The sequence below is a fragment of the Coloeus monedula genome (assembly GCF_965178545.1).
Source record: "Coloeus monedula genome assembly, chromosome: 2".
NCBI lineage: Eukaryota > Metazoa > Chordata > Aves > Passeriformes > Corvidae > Coloeus > Coloeus monedula.
In genome coordinates this window covers 112,772,608-112,797,593 of record NC_138782.1, presented here as the reverse complement: position 1 = coordinate 112,797,593, position 24,986 = coordinate 112,772,608, and the positions used below count along the sequence as shown (strand labels likewise).

Here is a 24,986-nt window from a genome sequence, read left to right as displayed (position 1 = left end):
CCAGAGCCAATCTCATCTGTATGCACCAATATTCTCTAAATAATAAAAAAAGGGGATAATGTTTCCTCTCCTGACGGATGTGCACTCAACTTTATCCACATTGTGCTTTAGCAGCTCTGCAAGAATGTAAAACAGCAATCTAATACCCTGCTTAAATTTGCTAGAAACAATCACTGAGATCACTGAAGGCAACTTCTCCCTGCTGAATGTGTGCCTGCGTGAAAACTTGAGACTGGGAGGGGAATGATGAGTACCCACCTCAGTTAAAACAGTTCTATCCCTTCCTGATCTGTTGCAAAGAGAGGGGGAAAAAAGAAAGAAGATATTTGGGTGATAACTGGGAAGCAACTACAACTGCAGCACCTCCAGCAGTACTTGAGCCAATGTTAATCTTGCTCCTTGGGTACCATTGTGATGCTGGATTCTCAGCCACATGGTGAGCCACAGATGACATTTATCCTGCTGCACCTCCCCTGTTTTTGTTACAAGCTGCTGTGATTAAGGCTCGGATGGTGACTTGTACCACAATCACAGCTCTGTTTACAGCACAGACTGACCTTTGCTTACTGACTGTAGAAACATGAATGATGTATTTCTAAATGTTAGCCCTTCAAAAAAAAAAAAAAAAGAAAAGAAAAAAGGAATTATATAGCTGCTTGTGTCTCCTTGGCTTTGGGACAGATTCTCCCAGTAAGTCATTCCTGAAATGAAGATGCTAAGAAGAAAGAGATGTGCAGAGAAGGGTGAACAAAATCCCATTTGGGATGGGTGTATGAGATACCCAGGCTGGTGGGACTGCTCTGCTTGGGGGAACAGCTGAGATAGCTTTCATTTCTTTGAAATTTGTGGAATTTGTGCTCATTGCCAAAGGAAAATAAGGGAAATGACAATGAAACAGAGATAACAGTATTATGAGAAGTATGCCAGCAATGAAATGACAGAGAAAACAGTAATGGGAAGCAGAATACGTCAAGGAGAGGTGGCAGATCATGTCACTGTGGTTTATTCTGCGGCAAAAGAGAGATCAAGTTTCGCAATGCTCAGGGTCAAGCAGTAATGAGGTAGGAAGCAAAGCCACAGAAGTGACTCACAAGCAGGAGGTTACACTCTCCTGTGAAAACTGCAACTTCTCACAAATTTCGTAGTGCCAAATCCATTTTTAGCAATTACCCTGCAGATTAATTTCTCTCTCATTTGCAACTGCCTAATATGCTTTTAGTAACTGCAGCTTTCCACGAGTTAAAATAGCGAAGGCAGAGATTTTTCTTGTTACCATTTTTAGCATTTTGTCCTTTTTGGATGAAATGAATCATAATGTTTACTACGGTCTTTCATTTTAGTCCCCCGTCTTATACTCCAGCTGGAAGTGGGTAGGATAACCAGCATCTTGCCCAGTTAAGTCACAGTTGGTGTTAAGAGAGGACATAACACCTGAAACAAGATGGAAAACACGTAGGAAGGCAGAGAGACATGCCATGGGGATTGCTCCTTTGCTGTTACGCTCAGAGGGACAAACTACTGCTCAGCAGGGTGATGGAGACTCACCAGCTCTGCTGCTGTGGCTCCTGCCGATGGCAGTCTAAGTGTGGACACTGCCAACCTCCCCATGGCATCAACCTTACTCCTGCTACAACAAATTAGAAGGACAAAACTCAGGTAAAATTTGGCTCTCACCCAGTTTCAATGGCAAGCTTGTGCTTTCCCCCCACCGACTAAGCAAGATGTGTCAGAAGAGCAAGGAGTGGTGTGTCGTGACAAAGCTTTGTCACAGATCTGAACTGCCAGCTTTGCATGTGGAGGAAGTATTGGTGCCAAAGAGCTAAAGAAAAGCAAACAGAAAGCAAAATGATATGAAAAAGAAAGAGTAATGGTAACATGATTTAAAAATACCTGATGTAACTGAGAAGAGTGAGCAGGACTTAATGGATGCTACCCTTGTTGGTGCTGTATAAATGTCTTGTTCTGTTCCATTCTGGTGTTATTCCAGGGTCAAGTATATTCAGTGTCCTTTATAATCACGCTGTCAATATACAGTCTTGATGCTATACATTGATTTTGTGCCACAAGAAAGAGGAAGTTATCCCTTTGTGTTCAGCACTGTCGCAGTGACTTGAATATTTCTTAGCCCACAGTATTCAGCATCACCACCAAGACCAGGGTATCTGCCTGGCCCCACACATTTTACCTGCAGTTTCTACACATGTAAAAGTTCTTTACAAACATGTAGACAATGTAATGTAGCAACTTATTTAGAAGCAGTGGGAAATCTGTGAGGTTCCAGTTTGTACCAATAAACTAGTTATACAAACTTCTGTGAACTATAGGGAAAGGGGCAAGAAAATGCCCCTGTAATCCTCTTAATGAAGATACAAAAATGCAACACTTAAATAAAAAACTGTGCACAGAATAAATGAGAGTAACAATAATATTTAGTACTTACATGGTTCTGTCGCTCTAAATTACTCCAAAACTTCCCAAGAGAGATCAGACTTGGCCTCAGAGAGGCTACGTAAAGCGAAGAGTTACATGACTTGCCAAAACCAGCATATAACACAGCCAAGAAAATTTGCACTTTTGGCCCCATAATACTAAGCAGGTTGTTTTCTTGTCAGTTTCCCCATGTCTTTTTAGCAATGAGCAGGGATAATACAAGGGCTCTTCCACCTGAACTCCCAGCTACCTAAACTGCAAATGAAAGCCTGTAATGCTTTTCCTATCTAAATGTTAGAAAAAGCAGATGTCACCAAAGTGGTTCTACAAGCACAAAAATTCCATCATAATTGTCAGGTGTATTTATCTATTCTGTGTCCAGACAGTATTTGTCAAGAAATAGGTTACAAATTAAGGAAGATGAATTCAGCAGGAATGGAGATGCAGGGCTGAGCTTGCACAGTGACAACACTCTCCCATTACAGGTTGATACTGATATGAGCCCAGCCTGCAAGGTGTTATCTGAAAATGGAAAAGCAGAAAGCTGGAAGGAGCTCAACCAGACACCTCAAAGGTGGCAGCCACAAACACAGCCTGGATTACACACCTCATTATCATAGAATCACAGAATGGTTTGTGTCAGAAGGAACCTTATAGATCATCTAGTCCAGCCCTCCTGCCATGGGCAGGAAGACCTTCCACTAGATCAGGTTGCTCAAAGCCTCATCCAGCCTGGCCTTAAACATGTACAGAGATGGGAAGTCCACAACCTCCCTGGGAAACCTGTGCCATTACCTCACCACCCTGAAAAAGCATCTTCCTTACATCTAATCTAAACCTGCCTTCCTACAGTTTAAAGCCATTTCCCATTATCCTATCACTACAAGTTTTTAAAGGTCTCCTGAGAAGACAATTCAAAACCTTGCCAAGGAGCCCAATTCAGTGCTTAGCTGTATTTGTCACCAGACTTTCCTACCAGCTGACTTAAAATTCCTACTTCAGTATCGCTTCCCAGCCAGCGAACTCCCCTTTCATATTTGTGCACTTCGGTGGTTTTTTTTCCTTCCTACTTCCACTTCTATGTACAGAATTGACTTGCACTGATAAACCAACCAATTAACAGAAAGCCACCTCTGTATTCTCCAAGCCTGCCTCTCCTCCCCATGAGGAGATCATCCACATGTGAGTGCCCATGAGACAAGGAGGGGACAGCCTTGGCACAGGCCAGACCATATCTTAGGGTTGTCTTGGGCTCCCTCCCAGCTTGACCATTCTTCCTTGGTTTACTTGAAAAGATGTTACATGTGACCATATCACAGACCTTATTCAAATCTCAACATACCAGCTTCACCATTTCCTTCTCACTGGCTGGAGGGTGCCCAACACCCTGCTACATGCAGGTAGAATCAGTTGGTCTTTCACCTTGTCAATAAACCCCAGTGAAGGATCACTAAGTCACTCTCAGTGAAAGGTTTCTCAGTGCACTTTGTTTTGTTCAATTTTTTTTTTTTTTTTGCTAACCTGAGAGATTTTAATTTGCCAACACCAACACCTCAGGGAGCTGGCTGACTCACAGTCTTCTTCCAACAGGATCCTGTAGGTCTCTGGATATTTGTCATAGGTGGCTCCTATTCCCAAAATAGACACGGAAACTCTTTGAACAACATCCACAGAAGAGTAAGATCCATCTGCCTGAGTAAGATCCAGCTGAACTGTTTCCAGTGATTACAAGATATTTCAGAGATATTTAGTGGTCAGTCTCACTTGGCTTGCAGATAAACTCTGAGGTCTACTTTTTAAACAGGCAGAGTTCAGATGACGGATTTTTAGCATTATTATGAATTATGAGAACTACTACAAGAAAGCAAAGTTGGGAATACATGTATATGTATTTCATAAAATAGGACCACACACAGGTATTTTGGGATATGTGACTTCTTGAACTACCAACTGTTGACATGCAAGATCAGCTGCTTCTCTCTGGGGCTGTTCTGTTCAGAGCAGGAGGATGCTGGTCCCCAGCTGCCAAGTTACTCATCCTCCCTCAGCACATTTCTCATGCAGCTTTTTGGCCCAAGCTGCAGTTTTCATCACCTTTCCATTAGGCATCACCGATTGCGAGTGATCACCATACATGCTGAGTGGCACATTAAAACTACTTTTTAATGTCTCGCTATTAAACTTGCTTTCAATATCAAACAAAACATTAAAGATCCATTATTTCTCCATACCAGCTAAAGACTTTTTAATGAGATTAATTACAAGAGAAGAACGTATTTTTCAGAAGATCAGTTTAATAACACGTCTAATGTTTAGTAACTTTAAATATCGTCTATTAGAGCTGATGTTATTTGAAAAATGCCTGCGAGTATTTACAGTATTTCAAGTTGTGAAACATACCCTAAACCTGCCTGAAATAAACCGCCCCATTTTTGTCACATGCCTGTTGGAGCTCTACAGCTTTCACAAGTCTTTTAAATAAATCTATGTGCATCTTGAATGGGAAATTATTTGATTTTGCAGAAACCCATAAATAAATGTCCACCGTGATCTATACACAAAATCTGAGATAAAGTAGAAGTTATCAGCATTAACCTCTCTTGTTCTGCTCACAGAAAAAGACTGTTTTAAAATGGCTTTGTAGGACGATGTCTCTGTCACGACAGTGACAGACTTCCTGCATAAATGGCCAAATAGCAGTTGAGGGGCTGTGAAGAAAGAAATCTATATGAAGAGTGGAATTTAAAAACACTGTATGCAGGCAGCAAAAAAAGAGTATTTATGAGTTTATTTTTTAATCTCATTTTTGGCAGGGAGAAAAGAGACCAAGGAGAGCAAGCACAGGGGAAATGACGCTTCACTTGCTCACTGAATCTCCTTGAGGATACCACAGATTTGTTTGAAAAAAACCAGCAAAGATCACCTATTCGGATTTCTAACCTCCCCTCAATCTTCTTTCTTGCTAAAGGTTAATGACTAAGTGAAAAGGAAAATTGACATACTTCTATAAAAGCCTAAGGTCAAACATAAAGGGCAGTCTCAAGCAAACCACAGAATCACAGAATGGTTTGGGCGGGAAGGCACCTCCAAGATCATCTCATTGCAATTTCTCTGCCATGGGCAGAGACAACTTCCACCAGACCAGGTTGCTCAAAGCCACATCCAGTTGGCCTTGGACACTTCCAGGGATGGGCATCCACAGCTTCTCTGGGCAACCTGTTCAAGTGTCTCGCCACTCTCATAGTGAAGAATTTCTTTCCAAAATCCAATCTAAATCTACCTTCATTCAGCTCAAAGCCATTCCCCCTTGTCCTATCACTACATCCTTGTAAAAAGTCCCAGCTTTCCTGTAGGCACCTTCAGGTACTGGAAGATGCTCTAAGGCGTCCCTGAAGCCTTTTCTTCTCTAGGCTGAAGAAACCCAGCTCTCTCAGCCTGTCTCCACAGCAGAGGTGCTCCAGCCCTTGGACCATCCTTATGGCCTCCTCTGGACTCACTCCAACATGTTTCATATAGATTCTCCACTCAGCCTAAATCTGTGCTTAGGACTGCCCTGATGTACGTCCAGGATACTTTTCCAGACAGAAAAAGCTGCTGCAGAACAGCAAAACCACCATGACTTATTTTTACTGGTATTTTTATTATTAAAACAATCTGTATCTGTATGAAGAGTTCTAATTTCACCAGAGATGATAAATGAGAGAAAAGGAAATTATTAATGCATCAAACACCTGAGCACAGGCAACTTCATGCAAAGCAGCACAAAACTCTGCCATAGTTCCTGGGAAGAAAGATCTAAGGACAGTAGCCTACTTCCTACATGCCCAACTAACTGAAAATGTGGCTAACTTGTTGTCATCAAGATACAGAGCTGAAATGCAAGTTGTATGAGGAAGGCAAATGGCAATGGTTAAATGCAGTAAGCAGACGGAAAGCACCAGTTTGGATTCATCTGTATAATCAAATGGGCACCTGTCCTTGAACATTAAAGAACAGCACAGCTCTTTGTGGGGGGCTTGGCTTTAGACCTTTGACACAGCCAGATGTGAAGGGTCCACGGGGCTCCCTGGTACCAAACCTGAGCCATGGAAATTTATTTCTTAGGACATGCAACTGCTGCTCCTACATAGTTCAGAAAGAAAAAAACACATTCAGGGCACTTTTAATAGATCTTTGGTATTAGCCAGTGGGAAAAAAAAACCACCAACCAAACACATCTCCTCACAGCTTCAGTTTCACAGCTGAGGTTTTCAAGCCAAATGAAAAAGAGCCACAACAACTGTCACTCTTTCCTCCCCTTTCCAAATCACATAGTACTGCAAAAGTTGCAATCAAATCACAAGAACTGGCAAACATGAAGAATTTACAACATTATGAATTACACTGTGTCTCAGAGACTTGAATACCTGGGAGAGGCATGTATTCCACAGCCTAAGGATGTGGCAGTGACCTTACTTTAAGAGAAAGGACAGTGCCAAAGTTGACCGGTCCCTAAATTAAAATCTACTCCAGAAAATATATTTTTCAAATGTCCACCTGATTCTGGAAAAATCTATCAGTCTGCCAAAGCAAGGGCTTCAAGATTATTAAAGTGCCAACTACAATTTATGCCCAAGATACCTTGCTGGCATTCTCTCATGTCACATACTACCAAGGCTCTCTGTCACCCATCCTTTGGGGCCTCCCAGTTTAATCTGATTGAGGTCAGGTCTGCTCACTCCAAGGACTCTGATGGCAAGGCACCATCCCTGACCATGCTTCCCAGTTTCTTGCTTCTTTCTTCTCCAAAAATTCAGCATAAATCAAGCCAGGTGGGCTATTCCTGCCTATTTTAATTTTCTTTCTTTCTTAATGCCCCACTGCTCAGTTCTGGGGAGTTGCAAGAACATCTGCTACAAGAGCAGACTTGTATTAATTTATACTTACTGCTGTATGGTGCCACGTATATGTACAGCATGTTTTATGTGTTCGGTGCACAGCAGAGCTGATGTGAAATGGGAGAGATTAAAGGAAAACAACTTCAACATAGTCCTCTTGAGAGGTGGGAAACAGGCTCAAGCCTTGCTGTTGACCAGCTCTGAGGCAGATGCAAATCAAGGCCTTCACTTTCCAGGAAAAATGTCTAAACTGCCATGTGACTACAATTCACTTTGTGGAATCTGTTGAACGGAAATATTTGCACTTTTCATCAGAAAAGAGAATATGGAGGTGTGAGTAATGCCATGGTGGGGATGTCCCCCCTGCTGTCTGACTGCCCAGACCCATGGCAGAGGCAGGAGGAGGAACAGAGTGAGTGCACAAGGCTGGCTGCTCACAGGGGGATGGATCCAGGTGGTACCAGGTAAGAAAGGGATGGAAATCTGGGTCAGTGCCACCCTGGGCACAGAACTGAACTGCTGAGCTACCAGGTGAAAGAGGAGCCATGCACTTCTCCCCCTCAGTGAAGTCTGTCTTTCTCTCCCCCACTTCTCTTCAAAGGACTAAGCCTTTTCTTGAGTGCGTTGGTCTCCTTTGTTTGACAGTAAAGCCTCATTCTCCTTGTACTTTCTTTTTCCTCTTCATTTTGCTGCTCTTGTGTTGATCAGAAGAAATAGACCCAGTGCTGTTTAGTCATCTACAAGCATTTAACTGGCATTGGTGACGATACTTTTTCAATCTGGCAGTCTACCAGATGGATCAATTATTTGCCAAGCCTTAATTTTAAAGCCATCCACTGTACAAACCACAGGTCAGGACAGTAAGGGTTTATTTTGCAATCAGCTTCTGGGCAAGAGCAGGATTCCTCAGTATTACAATACTCTGGTGGCTCTTGAGCAGAGAAGCAGCTGTGATGTGCAGGCACACTCATGAGCACAAACAAACTCAAAACTCTCAGGTGGTGGTGTTGCTTGGTCACCTCACAGATTAGCTGCTGTTTTAAATAGGCAATATCCCTTGGAGACAGCAATTTTTCATGTATTTAAATATCCTGCTTGTTCAAGAACAGCAGGGACAACAGGCAGAAAAGCAGGATGGTGAAATAGGCCTGTGGGCAGCTCTAGCAGCACAGTGCTGCTACTGTAAATTTACAACTTCCCTTTTTTCAAGGCTCCTCAGAGCACTGTTTGCATCTACACACACCTGCCCTGCAAATACCAACACTGTTATATCAAAACCAGCAGACTCACAGACAGAGCAGGGCTGTCTGCTTCCACTGCAGCTCACACTCTTCTGGTACTGCCTTGATGATTTCCACAAAACCACTCATTTCTTTGCAACACCTACCTAAAATATCCCATTTTGCTTTATTTCACTCCCATTGGGCAAAATCCTCAGGACGCTTCATGCAACTCAGCCAGCGGAAAAGAAACAGCAGGGATTCAGGCAGGAGGGGAAGAGGAAGCAAATAGCACGTGACCAATGTGCCACCTCAGTGCCCTGCTAATGCCAGGAGTTTGGACACATTCGAGGTGAGCCTGGCAAGAAGGCTGGGGGGAAACAGCTTCACGGTGCTTACTCAGTTTAGCCCTGCTTGGCCCAGCTCTGTGTCAGAGAATAACAAGTCCTTTCCTTCCTTGTGGGGATGGTGTAAGATCCCCCACATCCATGGTGGGTTCAGCTCACACAAAGTGCATCAGCCTTCTTTCTGCTCCTCACCTCACCCTCCATCTCACCCAGTCCCCAGGCTTAGAAAAAGAAAGTGGCATTAGAGACCATAGTGTTGTCTTCATCAGAAGAAATTCCAGCCTTTCCAGGAAGATTATCCACAGGGAATCTGTAGTTGATTTTTAGCCTGATTTTGTGCAAGTTGAGCTCTCACACACCGAAGAATGCAATTGCAAAAGCTTAATGAAAGCACAGCAAAAACATAATTTAAAATTCAGGGAAGAAAGCGAGGAGAGACAGTCCTCAACTGTGAAAAGTTTGGGGTTATTTTGCAATTTTACTATAGGATGCAGCAGACAAATCAGGTGCTATTATTTATTGAGAAGTGTCCCATGTGCACAGCAGGGCTTTGCAAACAAATGAGACAGTGTCTGCTCCAAGCCGAGACACAAACAGTTTGACATCTGAATACACCAGAGACAAGCTCTCTGTGAAGTGGTGTGGATATTTTCAGAGATCATTGCTGGGAGTCTTAAGGGAAACGGGGTATTTGCAGGCAGAAGGCGTTTCGTAGAGAGAGGCATTTCTTACTGAATACATAATGCACATGAGTTTCAACAGTAAACAGGACACAAAATGGGCAGGTAGCAGACAGATTTGGGGGAAAATGAAAAATATGAGTATGAAATTGTTAACAGAGGGAAGTTAGGAAAGAAACTACTTAAAGGAACTATGAACAGAGGGCATAATTGAAAGAGACATTGGAGAAGTCACTGTGACATGACTGAAGTGGTGGCCAACACTGACCATGGAGCTCAATTCAGGTCTGATGTCACCCATGAGCCAGGTGTGAGATGGGTGACACCACCCCAAGACCTTCATGGCAATGGGCTGTCAGGCTTTGCTATTTGTGAAGCTGTGAGTGCTATGGACAGGGCACACAGGAACACGGGGCCCCCATCCAGTTTAGAAACTCTCTGGAGACCAGGATTTCATGAACATCATCTATATTTAGACAAGGCGCATGTGGAGGATCACTTGTGAGCCCTCCATCACCCCTTGGCTCACAGTGGATATGTCCATCATGAAGTGTTTGCCAGTGATCAGTTAAGGGTTACAAACTCTACAGTGCAACAGCCTCAGTCTCTTGAATCCAAGTTTGGCTTTTTCAAATTCCAACTGAGGAAGGTGAGAGCATCCCACGGCAATGTTACAGGGAGATTGAGACATGAGTCCTGATGTCCATGCAAGGATCTGTTTGTTTATGGAAATCTTTCCATTTTGGAGCTAGCAAGTACTTGCAGCAGAAGGAAATGCTGTGTGAGGTCAGGCTGTCTGCCCAAGGATGCAGAGGCCAGCAGTGTGATGAGCTGACAGCTGCCAGAAATTGCTTATGAACTCCTTGGTATCCCAACTCAGACCACCCACTCTGTTCCAAAAGAAGCTATTTGTACAGTTACTTTTTTCCAGCAAACTTTTTGCCAATCCATGGAAAAGTAACTCCTACTTCTTGCTGGATTTTCTGGGTCCTGATGTGTGGGGAAGTGTGGGCAGCCCCCTGCCATCTACCACCATCTGCAGAGGACCCACGATTCACAGGATGCACTATCAACAACCTGACCTCTTCAACCCCATAAAACCGAAAACTAAAGCACAGGAAAAGAGCATGGGAAATTCTTCCCTCCACAATGAACGCCCTCAGAAATGGACATTTTAGCTCCCATTTGAATTTGTCCAGTATATTTATTAGCCATAATGCAAACAAATGCATTTTGCTGGAGAAATGCAGAACCATTGGCTCATCAGGCTGTAGCAGAATGGGTGACACCACTGAGCTGTCTCGATCTGCTCTGGCTGAGTGGTGTGCTCAGGCTTCCCCAGCTTGCCTCATCATCTCCAGGGCCATGAAAGTTGCAGCCGTAGGTGTGGAGCCCCAACTTGAAGAGCGGCTTCCTTGCTATTTTTAAGCAATCCATGAAACTAAGGGTGGAAAACCTCACAAAATGACCTCCAGCCATCAACCCAGCTCTGTGAGTTGTGTACTGCAGTTTTTGTAAGGAACTGTTTCTTTAGTTTAAAAAATCCCTTTCAATATTTCAGCAGCAAAGACTGCACATCTCAGAGGGACTTTTTGTTTATTTGTCTTGGCTCTTCCTTTCTTTGGGAGAAAAATCTTTGATTGATATAGGCAATTCTTAAATGCCAATACACACTTTCAAATGCATGGTCCACTTTAGTGTCACTTCAGGGAATTGACAGGACATCTGATATTAATGAGTAGTGATGTGTGAACATGTGCACACACAGAGTGATGGTGCAAACCTGATGGCATGAAGCTTTGAATAAATGTGCCACGAAAAATAATAAATCAATATTTAACATGGCAATAAATTATTACGTGTCTTCTATCTTGTTACATCAGGAAGACCTTAAAAGGCATTACAACTCAAGAGTGACTTTTGTCATCCACTCCTAAATAACCTCAGGGGCTAAGCCCCCCCAAATCTAGAGTTAAAATATAGCTTAAATAGACATAATGAAATGCAAAGTAGACCAGTTATGAACAAAAGTGCTCAAGCTGCTGATAGGAATCACGAACCAAAAGTCACATGGGTGCTCAGCTCCAATCATTCCGACTGAAGTCAATGCCAAAGCTTCCTGATTTCAGCTGGGCAAATCCTGCCCTTAGTTTTTATTGAAGCAGCACGATTTCTGTACTTGCTGGGGTCAGAAAGAAACAAAACAGGCAAGAGGAGCTCTCTTGATACCAGCACAGCACTGCTTGTCCCTCTTTTAATGGCTGCACATCTGGAAGCGGAGAAAATTCTGAGACCCACTGAAAGTCTTTCATTCCCTCTCATTTTGGAGCTTATTTTTGGTTGTGGAAAACATGGCCAAGGAGCTTGGCTGAACTAACACCTTCAAGCATTTTCTGATGCTGCCCTGGCACTGCCTTTGCAGACCTCAGAATCCCTCTGTGTGTCATTTATAAGTAACCCTGTCGATTACAAAAGGTGGGCGCATCACCCCGGCTGCACTGGGAGCACACTGACCAGCTCCTGGCCTTCCCTATTGACCTGACAGTTAACTTGGAGCTGCTGCCTGCCTGGAGCATCCCCTCCATGCTCTGTTTCATGCTGAGAGCAGAGAAAGCCGAGAGCTTTCAGTTCTCCATTTCTACTGCATGGGTGGGAAAAAGGATGATTTGGAAAGGCATTCACGAGTCAGGCTGTATGCAAGGTATTCCCACAATGCTGCAGGAGCATATGCAAGTGAAAATGAGATGGTGAGGGACATGACAAGGCATTTTTACCCAGAGCAGCTCCCTCTGAGTACATAGCAATCAGCATACAAAGGTGTGGTTTGGAAGGGACCTTAAAAATCACCTTATTCCAACCCCCCTCCAACACCTCACACTAGACCAGGTTGCTCCAAGACCCATCCAGCCTGGCCTTGAACACTTAGAGGGATGAGACATCAACAACCTCCTTCACGTGCCTGTTGCACAGTTTTGCTTCTGCTTCTTTGAGCAAGCCATCCCACAGCTGTGCTCCCTGGTGTGCCCCTGTATTTACAGGGCAAACTTAGCAGGATGCTAAAAGCCAGTGCTGGAATAGACAAAGGAGGAGAGGACATGCTGCCTGGTTCTCAGGCTGCTCTTAGGTAATTTTAGTCCTTTCCTTGAGCACCTAGGTGGCACAACAACCTCAAACTGTGGCCACCACTGTTAGCACAAAGAATTAAATACATAAACTTCATTAGCTATAATAGTGTTATAAGGTATGAAACATCTTACTAGGGAATTGGAAATTTAAGCTGATGTTTTCTTTTGCAGCAGAGGTAGAAAGCCAAGACAGCACGTTAGGTGGTGAAAGTTAGAAGGGAAAAAGAACAGCTTTTTTCAGACGCTTACTGCAGAGTGCCTACAATATTGTACAATAATAAGCTGAAAATACAGACTTTATTTCCCTTTGGAATTCAAATGCTTGTACATCAACAGGGCATCTCTAATATCTAAGTAATAAGCATAGCTGCTCCGTAAGGACACTATTGAAACCCAAATTCCCTCAATACAATTTCAGATTGAGAGTGTGAGCTCAGGGAAAGAGAACTTTATTACATTTCATAAGGTTCTCTTAAGCATTTTCTGAATTTAAAGCTAAAACCACAACCTCCAGTGGGGGAAAGTACTGCACTCTCCTCCTTTAAATCTGCATTCCTTTATCTGATACACTGGACAAAGTAAAAATGCTTTTATTACATCTGCAGACTTGAATACTACATTGAAGAGTTCTGAGGACAATGACTGTGCAATACATATGTATAATGCTACTATTTAGATGTTCAGATTTGTCTGCTTTGCTTTGGTACATATAAGGCACCAGCAAAGCTGATGAAAATTTGTATATTTTCCCTTTCTTTGTGATAGCTGATTGCACCAGGCATGTCTGGGCAAAAAGCATTTGCTACAGTGCTTGGAAAAACCCAGGTAAAAACAATTTGTGGGGCCATTAAGTTATGAGATTTGTTAGTGAGCTGCAACACTGAAATAAATGTCCACACAGCAGTAATTGAGGAGTTAATGTTTTTCAGTTGTCCCCAGATGAGTGCAGTATTTCTGTATCTTCTCAAAGTTTAAGATTAAACAAGTTAGGAGTTCAAAGTAAACAAACCGCCTAATCAAACAGCAGATGCCACTTATTCTCTAAATAAATACTATAGCATTTTATACCACTACCTCCAATAGCACTGAAACTCTTTTATTTGTTTATGGTATCCCTGGTTCAAATGGCAGAACCTCCAGATCCCATTTAAAATGCTGAAGAGGTCACTTAGAATTGTTGACTGAACACGGATCAAACCATAAAAGAGACTTTGTAATGAAATAAATATTTACTAATCAGATTATCTACCCACAGCAACAATCTTTGTTGGTAGGCTGCCATTTATTACGCTTTAAATCAACCCTGTGGCTTCTAATAAGCCGTGTTTTCATGTTTCCCTTAATATAGAACTGCTTGTCATTCAGGCTGGACAAGGCTTTGTTGTGCTCTGGGAGAGCTGCAGTGCCCGGGGCCAGAGAAAGCTGATAGAGCCGCTTGGCTCCTTCTTCTCCCAGACTCTCTTCCAGCAGCTCCACAACTGGTCTTGGCAGGACCTCCAGCATGTCTCGGCAGGGCTCAGGGTTCGTACAAAAACCAGTCCCCAAAAAAATGTTAGGCTGTTTTAGAGATGCAAAGGGGAAAAAAAAAAGACTGCTGTGGAGAGCATCCTTTCACCTGTGCAAGGATGAAAGTGTTATTATCCATGGATGAAAGTGTTATTATCCACACGAGGCAGGGACGGGCTGTTAATTAGGAAAATGAGTTAGAAAAAGGCTTAATGAGGTGCATGGGTAACGATCCAGGTGCTCCTGAGTATAAAATATGCTGAGAAAAATGAGCCCTCACAGAGTTTGAGGAGATGGAGTATCAAAAACACCCAGTTGCACTGACAAAACATACACATCTGCTTTGCCAGTACAATTAAGATTTCTGCGCTCATGAAACAGAGAGTGGGATAAATAATTACACATCCTTCTGATTATTGCTGTAAGAAAATATCTAATACTTAATATTGGTTCCACTTCCACAGTAAATGCATCCATCCATGACATGGCTTCTGACTTGAGTTGGAAGATGCAAATCAGGCCACCTGAAAATTTCTAAAGTCACAGAACTACTAGAAAAATACTCCCTACCAAAATAGAGTGCTCCCTGCCCAGAGAACTTAACTATTTTACACATCCACAATTAGTAGCTTCATGGAAATTCCCTGCATTTCTACATCTTCAATCTGTGGATTTGAATCCTGCCTCGTAAGCCAGCCACAGACAGATCCAGCAAGGCAGGCAGAAGGCTACAGCAACGTCCTTAACTCACCACCGCGTGTGTCAAAAATCCTACAAGCCCATCAGCGGTTAATCCTTCCTATCGAAAGTGCCACCGTACGCTGACAAAATTAGAAATACAAGTTTGTTATTTTAATGAGTCACTGACATCTGCTGCTTATTCTTAGTTCTCAGTCGCACTCCCCTGCTCTGACATCACGGCGCATGTGATTTTATCCGGATACCCCTCTCAGCACTGGCTCAGTCCTTTAGATTACTTTGACAGCGTTTCTCCTCATTCATTATTTAACAATAACTTTTGCTTACCAAGCACATTTCAACACAACTAACTAAACTAAAAGCATGTCCTAATCCTTAATGAAGCCCAAATGCTTCTCCTGGGAGGCAGGTAAGTATCATCATCATTTTCTGGATGGGAATGTAGATATTAAGTAATTTGCCAAGGTCATGCAGCCCGGCTGTGGCACAGGTTGGGAATTAAGTGCTCTCAGGAGCTCTGACTATCTGTCCCCAGGTGTAAGTAACAACCTTAACCAGCTCAGGCTACCCCAGACCCAGAGCAAATGCACAAAGAAGGAGGTTCTGCAGCAGGGTCACCTCGTCACCAGAAGGCTGTGAGCCTCCGCAGCTGGTCAGTGACAACTTTCATTATCAGATCATTCTGAAACAAAGCAGTAAGTGCCCTACTCAGGAGCCCAAAGGTCTTGAGATATTAACAGCATTTCTTTTTTTTTTTTTTTTAAATTCCTTCATTTCTTAGTCTCTTTTCAACTCCATGTTTTTAACAATGATGTTATTTAACACATGCCAGTATGAATAAGTTTATTCTTTATTCTGAGCTGCTCGTATAAAAGAAGCTTGTGTTACACAGACTGCCTATAATTCATTAAGCCAAATTCCCTTCCATCTGGAGGCTTATGCAGTTGTTGAAAAGCTGTCACTATAACCTATTGTCACTGCAACTTTTTATGAACCAACCTACATTTTTATGTCAAAATTTATCTCAACAACTTTGCTGTTCTTACTTTCAATTATTTCTATATCATCAGCCTTTAGGTAATGCTGCATTCAAGATGCTGGGATTAACTTCTCTCTCTGTCTGTGTTCATGATGAAAATAAATGCAGTTTAGGATTTCAACAAGAGCTACACAGAAGTAGACAGAGCTTCATGTGCACATCCCAGTGGATGCACAAACTGATGGCACTTACTGATTTCACCCAGTCCCAAATGAAACAATCACAAATAAATGTAACAGTCTATGTGAGAAAGAAAGAATTTCTATAAAAATGGAATTTTTCTTAATGAGAAGAAAATGAAATTAGGCTATCCTCATTTCATTTTACAAGAAAAAATCACATAAGCATGAAAATTCCACATGTTGATTTCTTGAAGAGCTGTCTCTGTATGTTTGCTTTTTAGTATGTTTTTAAGATAATTGGTAAAGACACATTCAGACAGATGAAGCATTACTGTAAGATCCTATGTGATGGACAACTCTAGGTCGTGGCTGCCCCATCCCTGGAAGTGCTCGTGGCCAGGTTGGATAGGCCTTGAAGAAACCTGGTCTAGGAGAAGGTGTCCCTGCCCATGTCAGGGGGATTGGAATTGGGTGATCCTTTAATGGCCTTTCCAACCCAAACCATTCCATGATTCTACAGTTCTATGATATTCCAGAGGGTAGATACATAGAACAATGCACAGAGGTAACAAGGCCAAAGACCAACAGCAGCTGCTTCATTTAACTCTAACTACGGTCTATAGAAAGATCTGCTTTCCGCCCAGCATCACACGCTCTGGCAGACCCACCTGAGACCCAAGAGGAGATTAAAAATTCAGCATGAAAGGAACCAAAACATCCTCAAGTTCTGGCCAGCTTGGGAAGGAGCCCTACTGACAGAAATTGCAGGAGCTAGGCCATGGCCCTAATCTTAAAACTCTGTAATAAAGTCCTTCACACCACTTTTTCCTGACCTTTCATAATGGCTTTAAAACAGACTATGGCACTGCCTGTACAAGAGGGTTGTCCTGGCATAAGCTGTACTGATTTGACCAGGACTAATTCTATAGCGAAGAGAAAGCCAGAATGTTCACATAAAAATTAGAAACAACACAGAAACGGAGCTGACAGGTAGCAAAACAGGTTTTGGCACGCTTCTCCATGACTAGATCAGCCAAGGTGTATCTGTGTTCATAAAACGGCTTCATCCCAACATCACTATGTTTAATAATAAAATAAAAATCGCAACCTGAACTGACATATAAGTCTTGACTAACTCCTTGAATTAAAATACAGCATCAAAAAGGGGTGAAGTATCAGCCTTTTTCAAAAGCCCGGTGTTGTCCAATTGAAATAGTTTAACAGGCAGGACTGGAAAAGGAAGTGTCATTTTTGGAAACGACAAAGATCAACACGTCTCCAATATGGTATATCTGGCAAACTGCTGTGCAGTAAAATTAAGCATGACACATAACTGCTGAAGCAGTCTCGGGCCAAAACTCACGATTCTTACTCATCTCGCACTAAAACAAAACTCTGTAATTGAAATGACGGCAAGAAGCTGAGCTGCCTGGGAACAGTAGGGCTTGGCTCATGCAATACATATATATATATGTATGTTCTGTTGGTAGCTCAGCTGCAGACCATACAAGTAATTTAAGGTTTTATTTCTCTGGTAGAAGTATGCATGTTTGGGTGGAGAACAGAAACAGATGGAACTAAAGCAATCGCTGTCAGGTCGTATGTTCTTAAGAGTATCTGTCTGGATATAGACACAGACACCCTCCCTGTGTACTGCATTTTCTTCTGGTAGCACCTACTACCCTATGAGCTCAGGAGCAAGGCAGTATTACTTGAAATCCTACACTGACCAACAGCAGCAGGATGGCCTTGTGTCCCTGTATCTGAAAGGGAAGAACAGGACTGTTCAAATTCTCTTGACCAGCCTTGGAACAGTCTACAAGAACAAGCAAAAGCCCAGTAGCTCAAATCTTATTCATCACGGTTACACTAAAACTGCGGGGCCTCATTTTATCAGAAATGGGAACAGAAATTCCTTAAATCTATGGATCAGGGATATCAGCCTCTCATGCTTGCCATGGTATTGGTTATGTGTTCAAAGGCCTTTCACCTTGTGCTGGCTTGGGCTTAATTGCTGTGGTTTTGGATCCACTTTAAATGCTGAACCTATATGGTGATTTCAAGGACTTACTGAGCTACAGAAAAAACAAATGGGACTGTAATTGTACTCATGGGGGTACCAGGAGTGTGCACACACACCTGCTTTGGCCTCATGATACTTCCCCCGCTGGGCAGGCTCTCCTGGCTCTATTCTGGATCTTGGCACCAGACATGCCATGAGCCTGCTTGGTTGTTGCACTGAAAGGAGTAGGAATAGGGAAGAGAAAAATATCTCAATGACCTCAAAAGTGCTTCTCCTTTTTTCTGTTTTTGGAATAGTACCACTCTCAGTTACAGCTCTAAGAAGGAGTTACACTTTGCCTTTTGGCTGTGTAATAATCCAAAGAAGAGCACACTTAAACTGGCACAAGCGGATTTTTTTCCTTCTTTTCTTCATCCAGAGAAATCTCTATGCAGGACACCCTGAGCAATTTTCCTACCTTCTTCCTAACACTGTAACTGACATGCTGTGGGCTCCTTTCAGGTCCATTTTTCATAACTCTGACTAAAAACAAAACTGACAGGATGTCAACAGGAGCAAGAGAAACAAACAGATTAGATAATCTATTTAATATCCCCCTGGTGAGCTCACCAGGTCTAAATAGCAGTGTTTTATAACAGATATAACCTCAATCTAAAAGCTACAAACTGTTCTCCATCAGAGATAAGTCCACAGTCCAATCTGGCACCATGGAAGGTAGATCTTGTAGGGAGCACATGGCAAGGAAGCTGACAGGAGAGAGATAACAGCATGAGGTTGTATAATTGCTCTCTGCTAATAGAGGGGGTAAACAAAAAAAGAGGTTTTCTTGATAGAGAAAGGTCATGACCTGAGATTAAACACACCAGCAGGAAAGCAGAGTTCTGAAAGGGCTTCTTTAGACAGTGATGGGGATTGAAATTCCTCCTGGTCATAGCACTTCAAATGACATGATTCCATGCAATGTTAAGGGTTTACAGTCAAGGCGCAAAGATCCTTTCCAAGTCTTCATCCTATGGGGGCAAAAAAAATCTTGCCTTTTAGAACACTTTTAGACCAGTTTCCATATAAATAAATGGAAATCCATGACCAAGGGAGCAACTCCCTTTAGATGGTTTAATACTCCTAAACGCCAGAGGAAGCCCAGCTTGGATGTAATGTGGCTACAGGCTAGCCCATTAGGCATATTCAGGATAATTCCTCAAGCTTTTTTCCCACTAGCTCAATCTCACCACAGAATTTTTGCATAGTTTAAAATAAAAAGACATTATAAAAATCTTCTTTTAATTAGGGTAACTGATGTTCTGTGACCACAAACCCCACAGGTTTCAAAAGAATATGCAGACCTTTTTGGAAATATAAGGGAAAAAAAAATCCAGCATGTGCTCTCTAGGGAAGGTCCTTTCTGGCAATTCAACTTCAAAAAACCAAGATCAAGACCTTAAAGGAGCACAGGGAAGCCATCACCCACAGCCTTCTCAATGAAACAGCCTTATCTACAAAAAGATAAGATTATTCTGCAATATCTGAAGGGGATATTCAAAGGAAATAGAACAGAAAGATTTAAAAAATTATTTTCTTTTGCTTTAACAATGAAAAGATCAGAAACAATGAGGATCTCTGAGGTGACCCTTGAAGGCCAGGAGCTGTAGTGGGAGGTTCTGCTGCTACCACAAGAGAATCCTGCTCATCTGACAGTTCAGACAGTCTGTAGGAAATGAAAGGTCCATTGTGAAATGGATGTTTGCCTTTGGCACTGAGTGGCTCCTCTATGTGTCCTCTAAACTACCAAACAGAGCTGCACTCCTTACAGGGATGCTGGATTTTGGGAGGAGAATCAACTGGTGAAACGAAGGAGATGATTTAAAATAACACTGGTTTCTTGTTATATGTGACGGCCACATCAGCTTCTGGATGTTCTAAAGAAATAACAATCACAGATTTTTTTATCCCTTGTATCCTCTCCTCAATGGCTACTGAAGGGTGAAGGAATCCAGGGTCCTCTGGGGGTCTGTTAACATCTTTGACCTTTGGTGACACCAAGTTCTCCAGGAAGCTGCAGTTCATCCTCTGCTCCAACAACCAAAATGTAATCTTGTCTTTTGGCTAAGAGTGTGGGACAGGCTACAATGAAACTCTTTTCTCTTCACCAGCATCCCCTGTCCTTTGCTGGCCTGAGCTTACACTTCTATTCCCACTGTGATCAGGCAGCTGCCACCAGCCAAACAGATCAAGAGGCACTGACTGTACAAAGAGCCCAGAAGGCAAAACCTTTTGCTTGAAACTCTCTCGTGATGAGGCATAACCCCACTTCTTTCACATGCAAGGGAAAATGCTATGAGATTAAATTAGAAGACAAGATGAAGTGAATCCAGGAGGCTGGCAATAGCCAGCTTTGTGTTCCACACAGCTCAAAGAGATGGTTCCTTGTGATGTGTCTCCACTGATGGCCTGCTGCAGGAAGGCTGAGCAGGGGGAGCTCGTATCTTCCTGTAAATACTCGAAGAGCCCAGAATGAATGTAATTGAAGAATGGAGCAGTATATCTCCAACTGGTTTCATGAGGAAAAGCTGCTCAGCAGAAACTTGCCTGAAATAGGAGCATATCCAGAATTTTCAGAGGACGATGTCTGATAAACATGATTAATATTAACTTTTATTGCTAATGAGAAGTTCATAAAAACAAATGTCTTCCACATAGGCTTAGGAGCTAACCACTCTCCTTCCTAGCCATGATGGAAACAGGTCAGACCTTTCCCTCTTCAGGGCACACCCCAAACCCCATCAATTTGTCAGGCGGTTTCCAGAGGCATCTTAAGCATGGAGGAACTTGGTTAATTATTGTTGCTGAACAGCTCTCCTCCCTTCTTCTCTTTGGATGGAATTTGTCATTACTTTTGCTATATTGTTGTTTTCTTTGCTACAGATTTTTCTTGCAATGGCTGCTGGGGTGCTTCAAACATTGAAGGCATTTTTTAAAATGCTGAAAGGAAACTAATAATCATAAATAAATAATTCTTTAATTTCTCTGAGGAGTTGTCCAGCAAAAGGAGAGAAATTGCTGAAGTAGTTCAAATGTACAAAATAAGACAGGAGGAAGAAAAATGCATTCCAGAATGTCCCTCCAGGCTCTCTTTCAATGACCCATTGCAAAAAACCCATGGAAAATAAAAGGGGAAGAAATATGATTTTTCGTTTATACTGTGAAGGTGATCTACCCAAGCCCAAATTTAGGCTTGTTGTGTACGATGGAAAGCAGACAGAACCCCCAAATCCCTTTTGGCTTATGGCTTTACAGACTATGCAGCCAAGGCACCAAGAGGATAAATCCACTGTGGATTTGAGGGGAGAATAAAGCAACCCAAAGACAGAGATGCTGCCTTTGAAAGGCCTCTCATGTAAAGGTGATAAGGAACATGTATTATTTTTACTTCACTTGATGTAGTTAGTCAACACATGGTTTCCTACATTCTGCAACTACCACTTTAAACTAAGCAAAAAAAAAAAAAAAAAAAAAAAGGCAATAGCCAGAAGTAAAAATAGTCTCTAGCTAGAAGACTTCTACCACCGCCCATCATTCAGAGGGACCTCTGTTTACCTCCCTGCTTGAGGATGAGCAGAGACGGAACATGGGTTAAACTGAAGAGACAATAAGGAGCTAGAGACATGAAATCAAAACATACTTGTCTGACAGCTGGAAGCTGTCAAAATATTTTATTTTTTAATTGTGTGTTAAGATTTTGGCTATCAAATCTTAAATTCTATGTAATGGTAGATTTTATGGCACTCAACTTTCAGTAACAAGGATTTTTTTACCTGTAAAACAATTTGTGTTATCCTTGATCTACATTAACCAGTATGTCTCATTCCAGTTTAATTCTTCCACATCAATCCTCTGCTTTTTTCCCAACTGACAGCACAGACATACACATAAAGTTGAAAGGGTAAGACTGACACACAATACAAACAAAACAGGACCATAACCAGATCTACAAAGGCTGAACTGAAATGAGAATTTAATGGATTTTTTTGGAATTACTATAAATTCTTCTACACAGGATGAAGGTTATACACAGATGACCACAAGCAATTGAGTTACTATAAAACAACAAGCAACAACCAAGCTGCAGTAACATATCATTGTTTTCTCTTAGTGTGCCCCTCTGGAGAAGCAAAATGAGCTTGAGCCACATGTGTACATTTAAAACTTAAGCTAACTTGTTTGCCTTTAGAAGTGAGGCAGGTTAAAAAGTGGCTTTAAATTCCCAAGGGAGCTGAAGCAGCCTCAACAGAAAGCCAGTGAAGCACTGAATTAGGAGGTTCTGCTATTGCCTCATTTATTTAAAAAACCCCCTTCATTTAAAAAGGTTTGCTTACCTGTAGTCTTTATATGTGCAACCTCTTAGAGGGCTCTTCGTTTTTTATTTATACGTGTGGCCATGGCTTGAAAAACTGAAGAATTAACTGCAGTAACAAGGGATCTTCCTGTCACCTGAAGGGAATGGACTATTGTCTCTCCATTTGGAGAACGATGGCTTACAAAAATCAGCCAAAAGTGAACAAAGCAAATGAGCCAAATAATTAATAGATGACTTCCCTAATTCAGGAGCTGCTTTCTCATTTTGCTCAAGTTCTCCCAGCCCCACCTTGTTCTGATGCCTTTTTCAATCTAGTCAGGGCCCAGATCTCACTATTGAATTTCAAAAAGGGTAGCAAAGACACTTTGGAGAGCACATTTAATTCTGCATGTCTCTCACTAAGATGGCTGTTTATGGTTTGTGTTAAACAATTTTTCATTCCTTTACTAGACAACATACACGGAAGAAATTTCAAACTCCTAAGAAGACCAGGGCCATCCCAGAACAAATTTTATACCCTGCTTAGGAAACCCAAAGTAGTTTCTCAAAAAAAATCCTGAAAACACTCAATCTCTTGTCCTAAATGTGCACTCCATAAAATACATACAGGGCTCTCTCCTCTTCTTAGTATGAACAAGTTCTATAAAAATGTAATTTAATATTTCAAGCTTCCAGAATGTTTTTCAAAATAAACAATGAAGTTGTTTGCTATAAATTTGCAGGAGTTATCCGCAGCTTATATTATGTTCATTCAATGTTTACAAAATCATACTATTTAAAAATTATTGCATTTAATTGCTACATCTTATAACCACTGTAATCAAATTAACTCCAGATTTATTCTTCAAGTGCCACCGAGATATTTTAAGTATTCTAAGTAGGTGCAATAAAACAAACCATGTATGAGGACACTGATCAAGCAGTAGGATTATCTGGTTAAGAACAATAACAAACAAGAAAGAAAATAAGAGAGGTGAAGCAGACAATAGCAGCTGACTTACTTTTTGCACTGCCTGAAAAGGGAATCACCCAAATCTGATGGTATAAAAAAGAACATTTCTGCCATTGTTTGAATTCTGCAGCTTACAGAATTCATGTGAAAGAATTCTTTGTAGCCTGAAGTTGGAAGGAAAACATTCCCATTCAAAAACTTAAGTGATTTGCCGAATTACAGGGTTTTGCTCAGCATAATCTCAGTCTTCATTCACTACAGTGGATGATAGTGTTGCTACTGTGAAAAATATTCTTCAGGAACCCTTCTAAAGATCACACAACCTTTCTATAAATGCACCTCTAATAAGTCTATGAACAGGTGTAGTCAAGGTACAGAGTCATTCTTCCTACCCTGACACAGCAACTCCAGGAGACTCTCTGTGCTTGCCCAAACACATGGGATGAAATTCTGACTTCTACCAAGTCACTGAACCCAGCTGGGTTGGGACTGCACTTCCACAGGTAAGGGCTGCATTTTGTCTTAGCCTGAACAAACCACAGTGAAAACAACGATGGACATATAAATCCTTACAGAGTCTTCAACCCATCCTAAACCATCCCAATTGGAAACCATCCATTTGGATGGAAACCACCCCCCAGTGAGCCTTGCACAGCGCACCTCTCTCGCAGCTCCCAGCAGAGCATTCAGCATACATTCAGTATTCAGCTCATATTCGGTACAGGCAGGCGGCACAACTCAAAGGTGTTTGTGCACTGTTACGGCCTCTTTGAGTGTGGGAGGTGGTTTGGGGAGTTCATTTGGTTTGCTACATTTTTTCCTTTGCTCTTGGATTTCTTGTGATTGTATTTGTTGCTCTGTGTGTTTACACTAGAAAATGCAAGCAGAAGAAATGCACCTTGCACTGCAGGCAGCATAGAGATGACCTGATGTGTATCACCTCCCAGCTACTGCCAGCAAATGCAGCCTTACTGATGAAACAGAAGTAATATCCTTCAGAGCCACCTCCAGCTTTTAACTCTACACACACAAAGAGGTCTGGAGGTTCTGAGAAGACTCCCAGATGGACAAAGACTACAAATGTGTATTCAAACCTCACTCCTGAAGCACTGAATCCACACATCATGACCTTTAACTTTTTGGGTAGAGCTGAAGTGAAGGTGCATTATTGCTAAATAAATATGCAAGGCAAAATTCTCTGTGCATTTGCAGTAAACACCCTCTGCCCAATGTTGCTCCTGCAAACACAGGATATCTTCTCCATCTCCCTGTTTGCTTTGCATTATACAAGAGGAAGCCAAACAAGCATATATCCTTCCCAGAGGTTCACTTGATGCTATCTTACCTATGCAAGTGCTTTTGCAAAAAGGACAGGCAAATTCCAGCAGAGCCATGCTTATCACTAAGAGCCTGGCAGAAACCTAAAGCTTGAGGGGCATTTTTTTCCCCAAACATTTATGTGCACACTGCATTTTTCCAAAACAAAACACAGTAGAGGATGTAAGGACAGAAAGGTGTTTGTTTAAGTGCTGCTCCTTCTGCAAGCAGAAACATAAATATTCACAGAAAAAGGAAAAAATCTGGGGTGAACTTGCATCAGATTCCTCCACCC

General features: G+C 42.0%; 1 protein-coding gene across 1 annotated transcript in view; it reads right to left on the bottom strand.

Annotated features, from left to right (window-relative positions):
• Positions 1-24,986, bottom strand: part of KLHL29 (kelch like family member 29) — a gene marked incomplete at its 3' end in the record, with an annotated part of 389,918 nt that overhangs the window by 171,985 nt on the left and 192,947 nt on the right. The window lies entirely within an intron of this gene.